The 14,280-nt window shown below is 45.5% G+C and overlaps 1 protein-coding gene across 1 annotated transcript in view; it reads right to left on the reverse strand.

Moving 5' to 3' along the window:
- The window catches only part of LOC134211398 (uncharacterized), a 368,779-nt gene extending 362,248 nt beyond the window's left edge, over positions 1 to 6,531 (reverse strand). The window contains exon 1 of the mRNA XM_062688211.1: positions 6,405 to 6,531. The gene's annotated coding sequence lies outside the window, so the exon portion shown is untranslated. The remainder of the gene's footprint in view (positions 1 to 6,404) is intronic.
- Between the last annotated feature and the right edge of the window lie 7,749 nt (positions 6,532 to 14,280).

Below are 14,280 nucleotides of genomic sequence, written 5' to 3' on the forward strand. Positions count from 1 at the left end.
AAAATCTCAGTTTTGTAGTACACCGCAATGATTTTGACCTTCAAAAAATGTTGTTCACAATGCCCCAATCCATTTTCACCGCGCGTAATAAACAAACAACAAGTGACAGAATGTCAACACCACACACATCCGTTAGCGTATATATACCGCTAACGCTGACACCAATACTTATACAGAATATGTACATTGGGCTTACAAACACAATGATCAAACATTTGTATTCGAACTTATTGAACACCCTGTAGTTGACCTGGTAGACTAATCGATACAAACTCCCGAACATTTTGAAGATCATAGAACAGCTTGTTTTGGTATATCTGAGCTGCAAATCATACGGGTGGACTCTGCGGGCTTGTATGGACATGACTGGTCGCTTTCGGATAGCTATCGAACGCAGTTGACCTGGTAGACCCATTGATCCAAACTCCAGAACAGTTTGGAGAACCGAGAACATCTGGTTTAGTCAAAACTGAGTGAAATATCGAACATCTGGCCTTTAAGAACGTACATTGACATGATGGGTTTTCATTGGCACGGGTTTTCGTAGTTTTCATCGGAAAAATTTGAATATCATCTTTCATCAGTTATAGAGGTCGTTTTAGAGTCGCTAGGGATGTCCAGAAGAAAAATATTGTTCACACATAGTATTGTCAATGCTAGAATAGTGTTGTAAAATATTTTTGGAATCTGTAAATGTTGTTCACAGTGAAATATGTCGTGTAAAGTAAGTTTTACAATATTTTGGAAAAACCATCCTAACTCACGCCCCTTTAGGGGAAAAATGAGCCTCACTAGAAACATAACTCTCCAGTATGGTGAAACTATATAAGATGGGTAATCCATAAAAGAATTGGGACAATCGGTCAAAAGACGGCTGAGAACCAGCTGTTTGAAAATTTAGTTCCCATTGATTTTCTACCGCGATCCGGTAGTCCGCGTTAGTTATTTTATCACGGTATTCGTAGTGTTAAAAGAAACCCTCATTAATCCACCAAGCGGTGATGATGCCTTTCTCGTTCGTTCAAAGGGGTTGAGAAATAAATGAGGATAGGTCTTATTTTTCATATTTGTTTATTTTCTTAAATTTCTCGCGAAATGCAGCCAATAAAGTGATTTTGTTTTGTGGTTTTGAAATTAGTATTTTGGTCATAACTTCTGATCCCATAGTTCGATCCGGTCAATTTTCAACAAGAAACAATGGGACAGGACTTTCCGTTGAATGCACTCCATTCCAAGCTAGTCGATGTAGTATCAGTTTCAAAAAAGTGAGCTAGACTTGTTTGCACGCTTTTTTCACAAGAAATAGTATTTTGGCCATAACTTCTAAGCCCATAGTCCGATTCGGCCAATTTTCAATAGGAAAGCCAATTTTCAATCGGACGCCTCCTTTCAAGAGGCTCGGAAGCCTCCTTTCAAGAGGCTCGGAAGCCTCCTTTCAAGAGGCTCGGAAGCCTCCTTTCAAGAGGCTCGGAAGCCTCCTTTCAAGAGGCTCGGAAGCCTCCTTTCAAGAGGCTCGGAAGCCTCCTTTCAAGAGGCTCAAGCCTCCTTTCAAGAGGCTCGGAAGCCTCCTTTCCAAAGAGCTCAGGAAGCCTCCTTTCAAGAGGCTCAGGAAGCCTCCTTTCAAGAGGCTCCGGAAGCCTCCTTTCAAGAGAGCTCGGAAGCCTCCCTTTCCAGAGCTCAAGCCTCCTTTCAAGAGGCTCGGAAGCCTCCTTTCAAGAGGCTCAAGAACCTTGTGAGCCTCCTTTCAAGAGGCTTGTAAGCCTCCTTTCAAGAGGCTCAAGCCTCCTTTCAAGAGGCTTGGAAGCCTCCTTTCAAGAGGGCTCAGGAGCCTCCTTCCAAGAGGCTCAGAGCCTCCTTTCCAAGAGGCTCGGAAGCCTCCTTTCAAGAGGCCCGGAAGCCTCCTTTCAAGAGGCTCAAGCCTCCTTTCAAGAGGCTCCAGAGCCTCCTTTCAAGAGGCTCGGAAGCCTCCTTTCAAGAGAGCTCAGAAGCCTCCTTTCAAGAGGCTCAAGCCTCCTTCAAGAGCTCAAAGCCTCCTTCAAGAGGCTCAGAAGCCTCCTTTCAAGAGGCTCAAGCCTCCTTTCAAGAGGCTCAAGCCTCCCTTCAAGAGGCTCAGAGCCTCCTTTCAAGAGGCCTGGAAGCCTCCTTTCAAGAGGCTCAAGCCTCCTTCAAGAGGGCTTCTGGAAGCTCCTTTCAAGAGGCTCAAGCCTCCTTCAAGAGGCTCAAGCCTCCTTCAAGAGGCTCGGAAGCCTCCTTTCAAGAGGCTCAAGCCTCCCTTTCAAGAGGCCCGGAAGCCTCCTTCAAGAGGCCTGGAAGCCTCCTTTCAAGAGGCCTCAAGCCTCCTTTCAAGAGGCTCAGAAGCCTCCTTTCAAGAGGCCTGGAAGCCTCCTTTCAAGAGGCTCAAGCCTCCTTTCAAGAGGCCTGAAGCCTCCCTTCAAGAGGCTTCTGGAAGCCTCCCTTTCAAGAGGCTCAGGAAGCCTCCTTTCAAGAGGCTCGAAGCCTCCTTTCAAGAGGCTCGGAAGCCTCCTTCAAGAGGCTCAAGCCTCCTTTCAAGAGGCTCAGGAAGCCTCCATTCAAGAGGCTCGGAAGCCTCCTTTCAAGAGGCCTGGAAGCCTCCTTTCAAGAGGCTCAAGCCTCCTTTCAAGAGGCCTGAAGCCTCCTTTCAAGAGGCTCAGCCTCCTTCAAGAGGCCCGGAAGCCTCCTTTCAAGAGGCTCGGAAGCCTCCTTTCAAGAGGCCTCAAGCCTCTTCAAGAGGCTCAGAAGCCTCCTTTCAAGAGGCTCAGAAGCCTCCTTTCAAGAGGCTCAGAAGCCTCCTTTCAAGAGGCCCAGAAGCCTCCTTTCAAGAGGCTCAAGCCTCCTTTCAAGAGGCCCAGCCTCCTTTCAAGAGGCCTCAGAAGCCTCCTTTCAAGAGGCCTCAAGCCTCCTTCAAGAGGCTGGAAGCCTCCTTTCAAGAGGCTCAGGAAGCCTCCTTTCAAGAGGCTCAGAAGCCTCCTTCAAGAGGCCTCAGAAGCCTCCTTTCAAGAGGCCTCGAAGCCTCCTTTCAAGAGGCCTGGAAGCCTCCTTTCAAGAGGCTCAGAAGCCTCCTTTCAAGAGGCTCAGAAGCCTCCTTCTTTCAAGAGGCCTCAGAAGCCTCCTTTCAAGAGGCCCGGAAGCCTCCTTCAAGAGGCTCAGAAGCCTCCTTTCAAGAGGCTCGGAAGCCTCCTTTCAAGAGGCTCAGGAAGCCTCCTTTCAAGAGGCCCCAGAAGCCTCCTTTCAAGAGGCTCAGAAGCCTCCTTTCAAGAGGCTCAGGCCTCCTTCAAGAGGCTCGGAAGCCTCCTTCAAGAGGCCTGGAAGCCTCCTTTCAAGAGGCTGGAGCCTCCTTTCAAGAGGCTCAGAAGCCTCCTTTCAAGAGCTCAGAAGCCTCCTTTCAAGAGGCTCAGAAGCCTCCTTTCAAGAGGCCCGGAAGCCTCCTTTCAAGAGGCCCAGCCTCCTTCAAGAGGCTCAGCCTCCCTTCAAGAGGCCTCGAGCCTCCTTCAAGAGGCCCGGAAGCCTCCTTTCAAGAGGCCTCAGAAGCCTCCTTTCAAGAGGCTCAGAAGCCTCCTTTCAAGAGGCCCGGAAGCCTCCTTTCAAGAGGCTCCAGCCTCCTTCAAGAGGCCTGGAAGCCTCCTTCAAGAGGGCTCGGAAGCCTCCTTTCAAGAGGCTCAAGCCTCCTTTCAAGAGGCTCAGAAGCCTCCTTTCAAGAGGCTCAGAAGCCTCCTTTCAAGAGGCTCGAAGCCTCCTTTCAAGAGCTCAGAAGCCTCCTTCAAGAGGCTCGGAAGCCTCCTTTCAAGAGGCTCAGAAGCCTCCTTTCAAGAGGCCTGGAAGCCTCCTTTCAAGAGGCTCGGAAGCCTCCTTCAAGAGGCCTCAAGCCTCCTTTCAAGAGGCCTCAGAAGCCTCCTTCCAAGAGGCTCAGGAAGCCTCCTTCCAAGAGGCTCAGGAAGCCTCCTTCCAAGAGGCCTGGAAGCCCCTTCAAGCCTCCTTCCAAGAGGCCCGGAAGCCTCCTTCAAGAGGCTCGGAAGCCTCCTTCAAGAGGCTCAAGCCTCCTTCAAGAGGCCCGGAAGCCTCCTTCCAAGAGGCTCAAGCCTCCTTCCAAGAGGCTCGGAAGCCTCCTTCCAAGAGGCCTGGAAGCCTCCTTCCAAGAGGCTCAGAAGCCTCCTTCCAAGAGGCTCGGAAGCCTCCTTCCAAGAGGCCCAGGCCTCCTTCAAGAGGCCTGGAAGCCTCCTTCCAAGAGGCTCGGAAGCCTCCTTCAAGAGGCTCGGACGCCTCCTTCCAAGAGGCCTCGGAAGCCCTCCTTCCAAGAGGCTCTGGAAGCCTCCTTCCAAGAGGCTCAGAAGCCTCCTTCCAAGAGGCTCTGGAAGCCTCCTTCCAAGAGGCCCGGAAGCCTCCTTCAAGAGGCCCGGAAGCCTCCTTCCAAGAGGCTCAGAAGCCTCCTTCCAAGAGGCTCAAGCCTCCTTCCAAGAGGCCCGGAAGCCTCCTTCCAAGAGGCTCAGGAAGCCTCCTTCAAGAGGCCCGGAAGCCTCCTCCAAGAGGCTCGGAAGCCTCCTTCCAAGAGGCTCGGAAGCCTCCTTCCAAGAGGCTCGGAAGCCTCCTTCCAAGAGGCTCGGAAGCCTCCTTCCAAGAGGCTCGGAAGCCTCCTTCCAAGAGGCTCGGAAGCCTCGTTCCAAGAGGCTCGGAAGCCTCCTTCCAAGAGGCTCAGAAGCCTCCTTTCAAGAGGCTCGGAGGCCTCCTCTCAGAGGCTCGGAAGCCTTCTTTCAAGAGGCTCGGAAGCCTTCTTTCAAGAGGCTCGCTTCCTTTCAAGAGGCCCCCCTTCGTGACACTTCTTGTATTAAAACTCTAAAATTTTTGTATGAGGCGTAACGCTCCTCGGAACCCCCCTCCCCCCTAGGAGCGTGACATACTTTGTGGATGGCCCCTAAGAACGTTAATTAAAATTTGTCTTGCAGTTATATAGTCATGGAATATGTGTTTGGATAGTAACCCATTAGGTGGCTTATCCGAAAGAAACTTAATACTTGAATACCGGCGATATAACAATGCTAGAAGTAAAAATCCATTTTTTCACCAATCAACCTATTAAATTTTTTACTCTCACTCTCAGCAGTGAAACACAACGAAACTGCATAAAATTGAAATGAGCTTTCTGTTAACAATTTATCTATGCCAGTAATAAAGTTCGGAGCCATATATCCGTTTGCCAAAGATTTCTTCCTCCATCTGGTCACGATTCGATGCGAAATGGCATCCCGTTGCACACTGACACGGATATCTAAGTCAGCTTCAGTCGCAGATAAATAATACATCCGGATACATTGTGGTATAAAAGTTCAAAGTTCATGAAAATTTCAAATCTCCACGATGAATCGTATAAATTTGCAAATAAAAACAACCATGGAGCGGGAGGAAAAACTTCGATCGTTCCAGGCCGAACGTGACGGGGTTTGCCGTTTTCTTCTGGTCGAGGGAAGTTTTCCTTCACATGGATACCAGACCGCATCGGGCGGAAGACGGCTAAACCGACACGTCGAGAATTTCGAATCAGTTCACTTCGTTGCAATGGTTTCGAGAACAAGGGCAGCCTTCCGAACGATATGCAGTTCGATTTCATTTCTATAAAAAATATATCTCTCGATTCAATCGAAGCTTTGTAGCGATGGAGGCTATGATATAGCTGGAACTAGCTAGCTGGAGGATATTATTTTTAGCTAAATCAAAGAATATCGCATAAAATTTTTCGTTCGCGAGGCACACTTTAAAGGCCACCTCTCTAGTGCTTTCTAGAAAGTATTGTAGTAATAAAAATGTTTACGTACCTCGTTAGCCTGGGTGTTCTTGAGTATCCAAAATATGTCATCGCATTGCGTTTGAATTGGTCTCAAATTTATGACGATGTGTCTTCAAGTTTAATGATTATTGGCACCAGTCTCAAGTGACTACATTGTCTGAATTACAAATAGTCTGGAGAGTAATAACGGGTCATAAAGTTATTACTGCTAATAGGATTTCTTGCGAGCGTGGTTTCAAGTTAGTTTATTCATAGCTATTCGTTGCCAATATAAAAGAGTCTTTTAAAATGAGAGGGGAATCAATAATGGTTTAGGATCCGTTTGATTAAAACATGGGTGATAATTATTATTGTGTATACTAAAATGCATCACAATTACCGAACACAGAACATAAGTTTGAATAAATAAACTATCATGTTTTAATAGTGTTTATTTTGGTTTTATAGTGAGCTTTATTTGAGCCTTTTTTACAGTCATCGTTTCCAACTGTTTATTTTATCTAAAATTTAGCAAAGTTGGGAACTAAATATCTTGGTCATGCGTGTATTTTACTTCTACTTCAATAAAAAAAATTCAATGATAAAAATTGTGTGACAAATGACATACCTCACAAATTTACAGGATCAATCGTGCTGCAGTAGATTCCACATCGGCCTTGAATAATGTTGATAATTCGATGACTGCTGAAATATTGCTTCTGAAGTTGTAATTTCTGCCTCCTATTTAACACAACCTGTAACGAAAAATAACCAATAAGAGAAATCGAGTCAATGGGTTGCAGTTTATAATTCTTATCTAAGAACCAATATTTCTGCGCCATGAAGTACGGACTGATCTACGCTATGATAAATTGAGACTGGGTATAGTGTCTGTATGTCCGAGGCGCCAATCGACAGCAGATTTATTAGCATTGAAGCAGCAAACCTCGTGCAGCGCTGAGCCATCAAGTCGTAAATCCTCTTTGGGATGGGATTACTGCTTTGCAGTAGCCAGGCAAAGTGGCACCTTTGAGTAAGAAACTAAATGGAAGATAGGAAGGTTGCGTCCTGCTACAATGCTTGGTCAGTGCTAATCCGTTAAACTATTCGCCACTAAAGCCCACTTATAGGAGGTGACATTGCGTTAAGAGGATAAGATCGTTCCCGTCGAAAAGTAGGAAGTTTTTTTTCTACAAAGAGGGCTTACACAATTGTATTATTTGTTTAGATTTAAGTCGAAAGAAATAAACCTTCAGATTGTTGCAGTAGATTGCAAAAGGACGCTATGTTGCACTTATTGATTGTTATTTTAACAGCGATAATTAACTGTCTTGTAATATTTAATAAATATTATAAATTTTAAAATACCGAAATTCGTACAACTGAGCATTGAAAAATGTATAAAATATCTAAGACTAGTTAATTTGTATAAATGTATAAATATTATTTTTACATTTATACAAATTAACTAGTCTTAGATATTTTAAACATTTTTCAATGCTCAGTTGTACGAATTTCGGTATTTTAAGATCATCTCTAAAATGTTTTAAATTATTTGTAATACAAACTGTTACAAAGCAGAAATAATTAAACCATTGAAGTATGAAACCACTTCCTTCCATTTGCGAACTGTTATTATCTCACCCGTCCAGCCTTTTACGAAATCCTTTATGTCAAGCAACCCAGCGAGAAAATGACCGGAAAACCCTCCTCCCTCTTGGAATTTCGGAGCGTTAAGAAAAGGATAGAAAGCGATGATTATGTTATTTTCTGCGAGTTAATTTTTCCCAACTGCACTTTGAAGAGCACTTTTACTCTGCGCAGAATTCATTTGGATAGCCCCCCATCGCATCCGTCTCCTGTTCTCTGCGCTCTAATAATGATAAAAGCTTAAAAAGAAAGGATTCTCCCCTCCGGTTAGCAACGTTGGAAAAATCGCAAACGCTCTGACTATTAAAGGGTGCAAAAAAGCCTCACCTTCTCGGTGCAGTGTTCCAAGCTCATTAATTTTGTGATGGTCGTTCGTTTCAGCTTTTCTTTTTCTTCTTCTTCCTCGGTGTATCTTTCCCCGTTTCGCGTTGTGGTGGTTTTCGGTCGGTTGTTTGGTTGTGGCTACGGCTTGGTCGAATTCACGCTTTCAAAACACCCTGGCCTTTTAAAGGACTCTCCAGCTGACAAAAAGCAACCGCTTTATGGTTTCGATTCTTGGAACCACTCTGGCGATTTCGGTCGGGCTGGAGCCGGGAAAGGTCGGAACGATACTCGAAAGTGGAAAGGATAACAAAGTTAGGGCTTTTAGACCGCTAAATTGAAAAGCTTATGTTTGGGTTTCCACTGAGAATGATTATCGCTGGAAAAATATGAAACGATGATTTAACAACCTGAAAGGCTAGCTACTTCTCGAAGCGTTTATTTAACTCTTCGAACATGCCGAGATATACCCATACCTATAAAATGTATGACTTTGGAGTGTTTATTTTGCTGCACAATGATAATCATAGTTTTTTCTAAAGTAGCTGAATCTGCTTAAAATAACCATTTCTAGTTAAATCAACATAATTTAATTCAATACTTGACATAATTCGATACCTTTGGAAATTGAAACGTATTAATAAATGGCTTCCAATATGTTTGTTCAGTTGGTCATATTTCTACTAGACGGATCGACATGAGATTTTTGTTTAAATAATACATCACATACTCGAGAGATGTAATTTTGCGGAGTATGCCATCAACTGGGTATAGCTCCGTCCGTCAACAAACTTTATTTAATTCAATTTGTTTTAATTAAATTGCAATATATCCAACCTCCAGTCTCAGTTATCACAGCAACATACACATTCGTATATAGAAATAGCTATTATGAGAGCCGGGAAGTCGTTCTACAGTACTAACTTTTCGTTAACTGAAGCTGGAACGGCTTAGCGAACGAATCAACACAGTAAACGAATGGTCATGCATGCTCTCAAGGGGATATTAATCGGATTTGGTGACTGTCTGGTGCCTACCCACGAATGTGTTTTGTGCTTGGATTCCGCTGGCAAGAATCCTATGTTTGTTGGTGAGATTGGGAAGGAACTAGTGATCATAAAATATCTCCGGATTAATTTTACTACACTTACCCACTGGTTCGTGTATCGTTAAGTTGGGTAATGAAGAATCATGAGAATGAGATTCACTTCAGATTTTGTAACTACCACTAGCACTGTTGCGAAACGTTGAGTCAGTAAAACAGTATTAACACTATTTGCTGTATGAATTACCAGAAAAGTAAATAATCCAACATGCTGTCAACGACAGCATTCGCATCAGCACTTCAGGCCACAGTTTGAGAAGGTTGTCATTGCCTTCCGTTGTCTAGTCTAACAAAGATACTTTAGTTACTAGATAAAGATTGTCGCTTCGGTTCCCTTTGTTCTGCTGTCCGAAACATGTGTGGTACATACCTGTCAAATCGTATGGATTTTCCTTCTTGACATTTAGCTTCCCTATCCTCGCCAGCAAAAGATGTTCCGGACAGCGACGACAGCGACAATCTTTATCTAGTAACTAAAATATCTTTTAGTCTAACGTATTCGAAAGATTTGTCTACTTTATCCGTGGAAAACAGGCTTTGGGAGCCAATAAACAATCAGCGTCCTTCCGCCTCAAGAAACGAACACTGAATCTTCATTTATTTTCTATGTAACCGAACAATCTAGAATTCCCTGTCAGACTACTAAGATTGAATTTAAAATTTCTTCTCATAAGCTTCTTAGTTTCCGGCATTTCAAATGCCTACTAAGATTGAATTTCAAGTTTGTTATAATTTTCTTAAATCTATTAATGTCATTAGAAAATATTTTAGATTATTTATTATGAAATAAGACATAAGTTGTACTTTATCTATTAATGTAACTATAAAATGCAAATGCTTTTTTCAGGCTCACTATATTCCCCAAAATTTTCACCGTCTTTACTCGTTCACTGTTTATTCAGATAGGCAAATTATTTGGAGTAGTTTATAAGAAAATATGAATTCAATATCAATATATCAATAACAGCTGTGAATTTATTATTTGGAGCTATAAAGCATTGAAGCTGTCCTAAAACTGCTCCGTTAATTCTGTTTAAAATTATCTATCCCAATCTCAACCAAATTCAATCAAAACTCAATCAAAACCCAATCCATATCATATCCGATGAGTTTAATCCAAATCAAACTGAATCCAATCCAAACCAATCCAAACCAATCCAAATCCAATCCAAACCAATTCAAACCAAACCGTCCAACCAACCATCCAACCAAACCAATCCAAATCCAATCCAAATCAATCCAATCCAAATCCAATCCAAACCAATCCAAATCCAACCAACCAAATTCAATCCAACCAATCCAAATCAAACCAATCAATCCAACCAATCCAAACCAATCCAATCCAACCAATCCAATCCAATCCAAACCAATCCAAATCAATCCAAACCAACCAGTCCAACCAATCCAACCAATCCAACCAATCCAACCAACCAATCCAACCAATCCAAACCAACCAACCAATCCAAACCAATCCAACCAATCCAAACCAACCAAACCGTCCAAACCAATCAAATCCAAACCAAACCAACCAACCAGTCCAATCCAACCAAATCCAAATCCAATCCAAATCCAAACCAACCAAACCAATCCAAACCAACCAAACCAACCAAACCGTCCAATCCAAACCAATCCAAACCAACCAGTCCGTCCAAACCAATCCAACCAACCAAACCAACCAAACCAACCAAATCCAACCAAACCAATCCAAATTCCAACAATCCAAACCAATCCAACCAATCCAAACCAGTCAACCAACCAATCCAAACCGTCCAAATCCGTCCAAACGTCCAACCATCCAATCCAACCAACCAAACCAACCAACCAATCCAACCAACCAAACCAACCAGTCCGTCCAGTCCAACCAACCAATCCAAACCAATCATCCAATCCAAACCAACCAAACCAACCAAATCCGTTCCAATCCGTCCAACCAGTCCAACCAGTCCAAATTCAACCAACCAATCCAAACCAATCCAACCAACTAAACCAACCAACCAATCCAAATCCCAAACCAACACCAACCAACCAACCAAACCGTCTGTCCAACTGTCCAACCAGTTCAATTCAACCAAATTCAATTCAGTTCAATTCAATTCAGTCCGTTCAAGAATCTTTCTAGTTCAGTCCATCCAAACCAGTCCAAATCAGTCCAACCGTCCAACCATCCAATCCAACCAAACCGTCCAAACCAATCCAAATCCAACCAAAAATTGTCCAGTCCATTAGGATGGACCAAATCCATTAGATGACCTGGATTGACTTGGACCGACTGGACTGACTCCACCGACTTGACCTGACTGATCTGGGACTTGGACCGACTTGGACTGACCTGACTGACCTGGACCGACCCTGGACCGACTTGATTGACTGACTGGATCTTGACCGGACCTGACCGACCTGGATCGACCTGGACTGACCTTGGACTGATCTTGGACCTGACCGACTCTGGACTGACCTGGACCTGACCTTTTGGACTGACCGGATCTTGACCGACTGGACTTGACCTGGACTGATTGGACCGACTGACTTGACTTGGACTGGACCTGGACTGGACTTGGACTGGATCTTGGACTGACTGACCTGACCTGGACCTGGACTGACTGACCTGGATTGACCTGATTGGACTGACCTGGACTGACCTGATTGGACTCTGGATCTGACCTGGACTGACTTGATTGGGACCTGGACCTTGACTTGGATCCTGGATCGACTTGACTGACTCCTTGACTGGACTGGATCTGGACTGGATCTGGACTGACTGGACTGATCAATTTCTGACCTGGACTGACCTCCGGACTGGACTGGACTGGATCTGGACTGATCTGGACCGACTTGACTTTGATCTGGACTGACCTGACCGACCTGGACTGACCTGACTGACCTGAGATCTTGGACTGGATTTGGACTGACCTGGACTGACCTTGGACTTGACTGGATTTGACCGACCTGGACTGACCTGGATCCGATTGGACTGACTGGATCTGGACTGGACTCAATCTGACCTGACTTGGATCTGACTGGATTTGACTGGATCGGACTGACTTGACCGGAAGCTGGATCTGACCTGGACTGGACCTGGACCTGACCTTGGACTGACCTGACTGGAATTTGGACTGGAACCTGGACTGGACTGACTGGCGATTTGATTGACTGGACTTGGACTGAATCTGGACTGGATTTGACCTGACTTTGGACTGAATCTTGACTTGACTGGACTGGATCGGACTTGACTGGATTTGGACTGGACCTGGACTGATTTGACATTTGAACCTGACTGACTGACCGATCTGGATTTGGATCTGGACTTGGATTGATTGGATTCCTGACCGATTTGACTGACTTGACCGGATCGACTGGATTTGACCGACTGACTTGGATTGACTTGGACTGGACTGGATCTGACCGACTGATTTGGACTGACTCTTGATCTGGACTGGATCTGACCTTGATTTGGACTGATCTGGACTTGGACTGACCTGGACCTTGACTTGGACTGGATCTGGACTGGATTTGGACTGACCTGATCCTGGATCTTGGACTGGACCTGGACTTGGACTGGACCTTGACTTGACTGGATCTGGACCTGATCTGACTTGACTGACTTGGACTGATTTGGATCTGGACTTGATTTCGACGATTGATCTGATTGATTTGATCTGATTTGACTGGATCTGGACTGATCTTGGACTGACCTGGACTGATCTGACTGACTGGACTGACTGACTGGAACCGACTGACCTTGACCGGGATCTGGACTGGATCTGGACCGACCTGGACTCTGGACTGGAACTGGATCTGGACCTGGATCTGGACTGACCTGACCGATCTGGACTGACCTGGACTGGACCTTAAATCTGACTGACCTGACTGGATCTGACTGGACCTGGACCGACCTGGACTGACCTGGACCGACCTGACTGGATCTTGGACTGGATCGACTGACCTGGACTGACCTGGACCGACCTGGACCGGGATCTGGACTGACCTGGACTGGATCGACTGACCTGGACCTGACCTGACCCGGACTTTGGACTCGACCTGGACTGATCTTGGACTGGACTGGATCTACCTGACCTGACCGACCTGACCGAAACCGACCGGACCTGGACTGACCTGAACCGACCTGAACCTGACTTGACCTGACCCTGAACCTGACCGACCTGGACTGAGCCCAAATTGAACCCTGGGCCGGACCTGGACTGACCTGACCGACCTGGACTGACCTGGACTGACCTGGACTGGATCTGGACCGACCTGACCGACCTTGACCGGACCTGGACCGACCTGACTGGAATCTGGAGTCAACCTGACCGACTGGGATTCGGATTGACCATCCAGATCGAACTGGACCAATCCAACCTGACCGTCATCTGAAATCCAATCCAAACTGTCCAACCAACCAAACCAACTAAACCAACCAAACCAACCCAACTGTTCGAGTCCAATCCGAACCAATCCAACCAACCCAACCAAACCAACCAACCATCCAACCAACCAAACCAATCCGTCCAAACTGGTCCAACCAACCAATCCAAACCGTCCAACCATCCTCAACGTCCAGTCCAACCAAACCAACCGTCCAGTCCAACCAAACCAATCTGAAATCCAATCCAAACATCCAACCATCCGTCCAACCAACCAAACCGTTCAAACCAGTCCAAACCAACCAAACCAAAATCAACCAACCAACCAAACCAACCAAACCAACCAGTCCAACCAAACCAACCAAACCAAAACCCAAACCAAATCGAAACCAATCCGTCCAACCAACCAAACCCATTCCGGATCCTGTCCAAACCAACCAAACCAACCAACCGTTAAACCAACCAAACCAACCAGTCCAAACCCAAACCAAACCAACCAAACCAACCAACCAACCAACCAACTAACCAAACCAACCAAACCAACCAGTCCAACTAAACCAACCAACCAACCAACCGTCCAAATCAACCAGTCCAACCAAACCAACCAAATCCGTCCAACCAACCAGTCTGTCCAGTCCAACCAACCAACCAACCAGAGTTCAAATCCAAATCTAACCAAATTCAACCAAATCAACCAAACCGTCCAAACCAACCAAACTAACCAATTAAACCAACTAACTGTCCAAATCTAGTTCAACCAGTTCAACCAACCGTCCAAACCAACCAACCACCAACCAACCAACCAGTTCAGTCCATTCAACCAACCAACCAGTCCGTCCAGTTCCGTCCAGTTCAACCAACCAAAGTCCGTCCAACCAACCAAAATTCCAGTCTGTCCAAATCCAACCAAACCAACCGTCCAAACCGTCCAACCAACCATCCGTCCAATTCCAACCAATCCAACCAGTCCAACCAATCCAAACCAGTCCAACAAACTGTCCAACCAAACCGTCCAACCGTCCAAACCATCCACCATCCGTCCAAATCCGTCTGTCAACCGGTCC

Source organism: Armigeres subalbatus, chromosome 2 (assembly GCF_024139115.2).
Source record: "Armigeres subalbatus isolate Guangzhou_Male chromosome 2, GZ_Asu_2, whole genome shotgun sequence".
NCBI classification, from domain to species: domain Eukaryota; kingdom Metazoa; phylum Arthropoda; class Insecta; order Diptera; family Culicidae; genus Armigeres; species Armigeres subalbatus.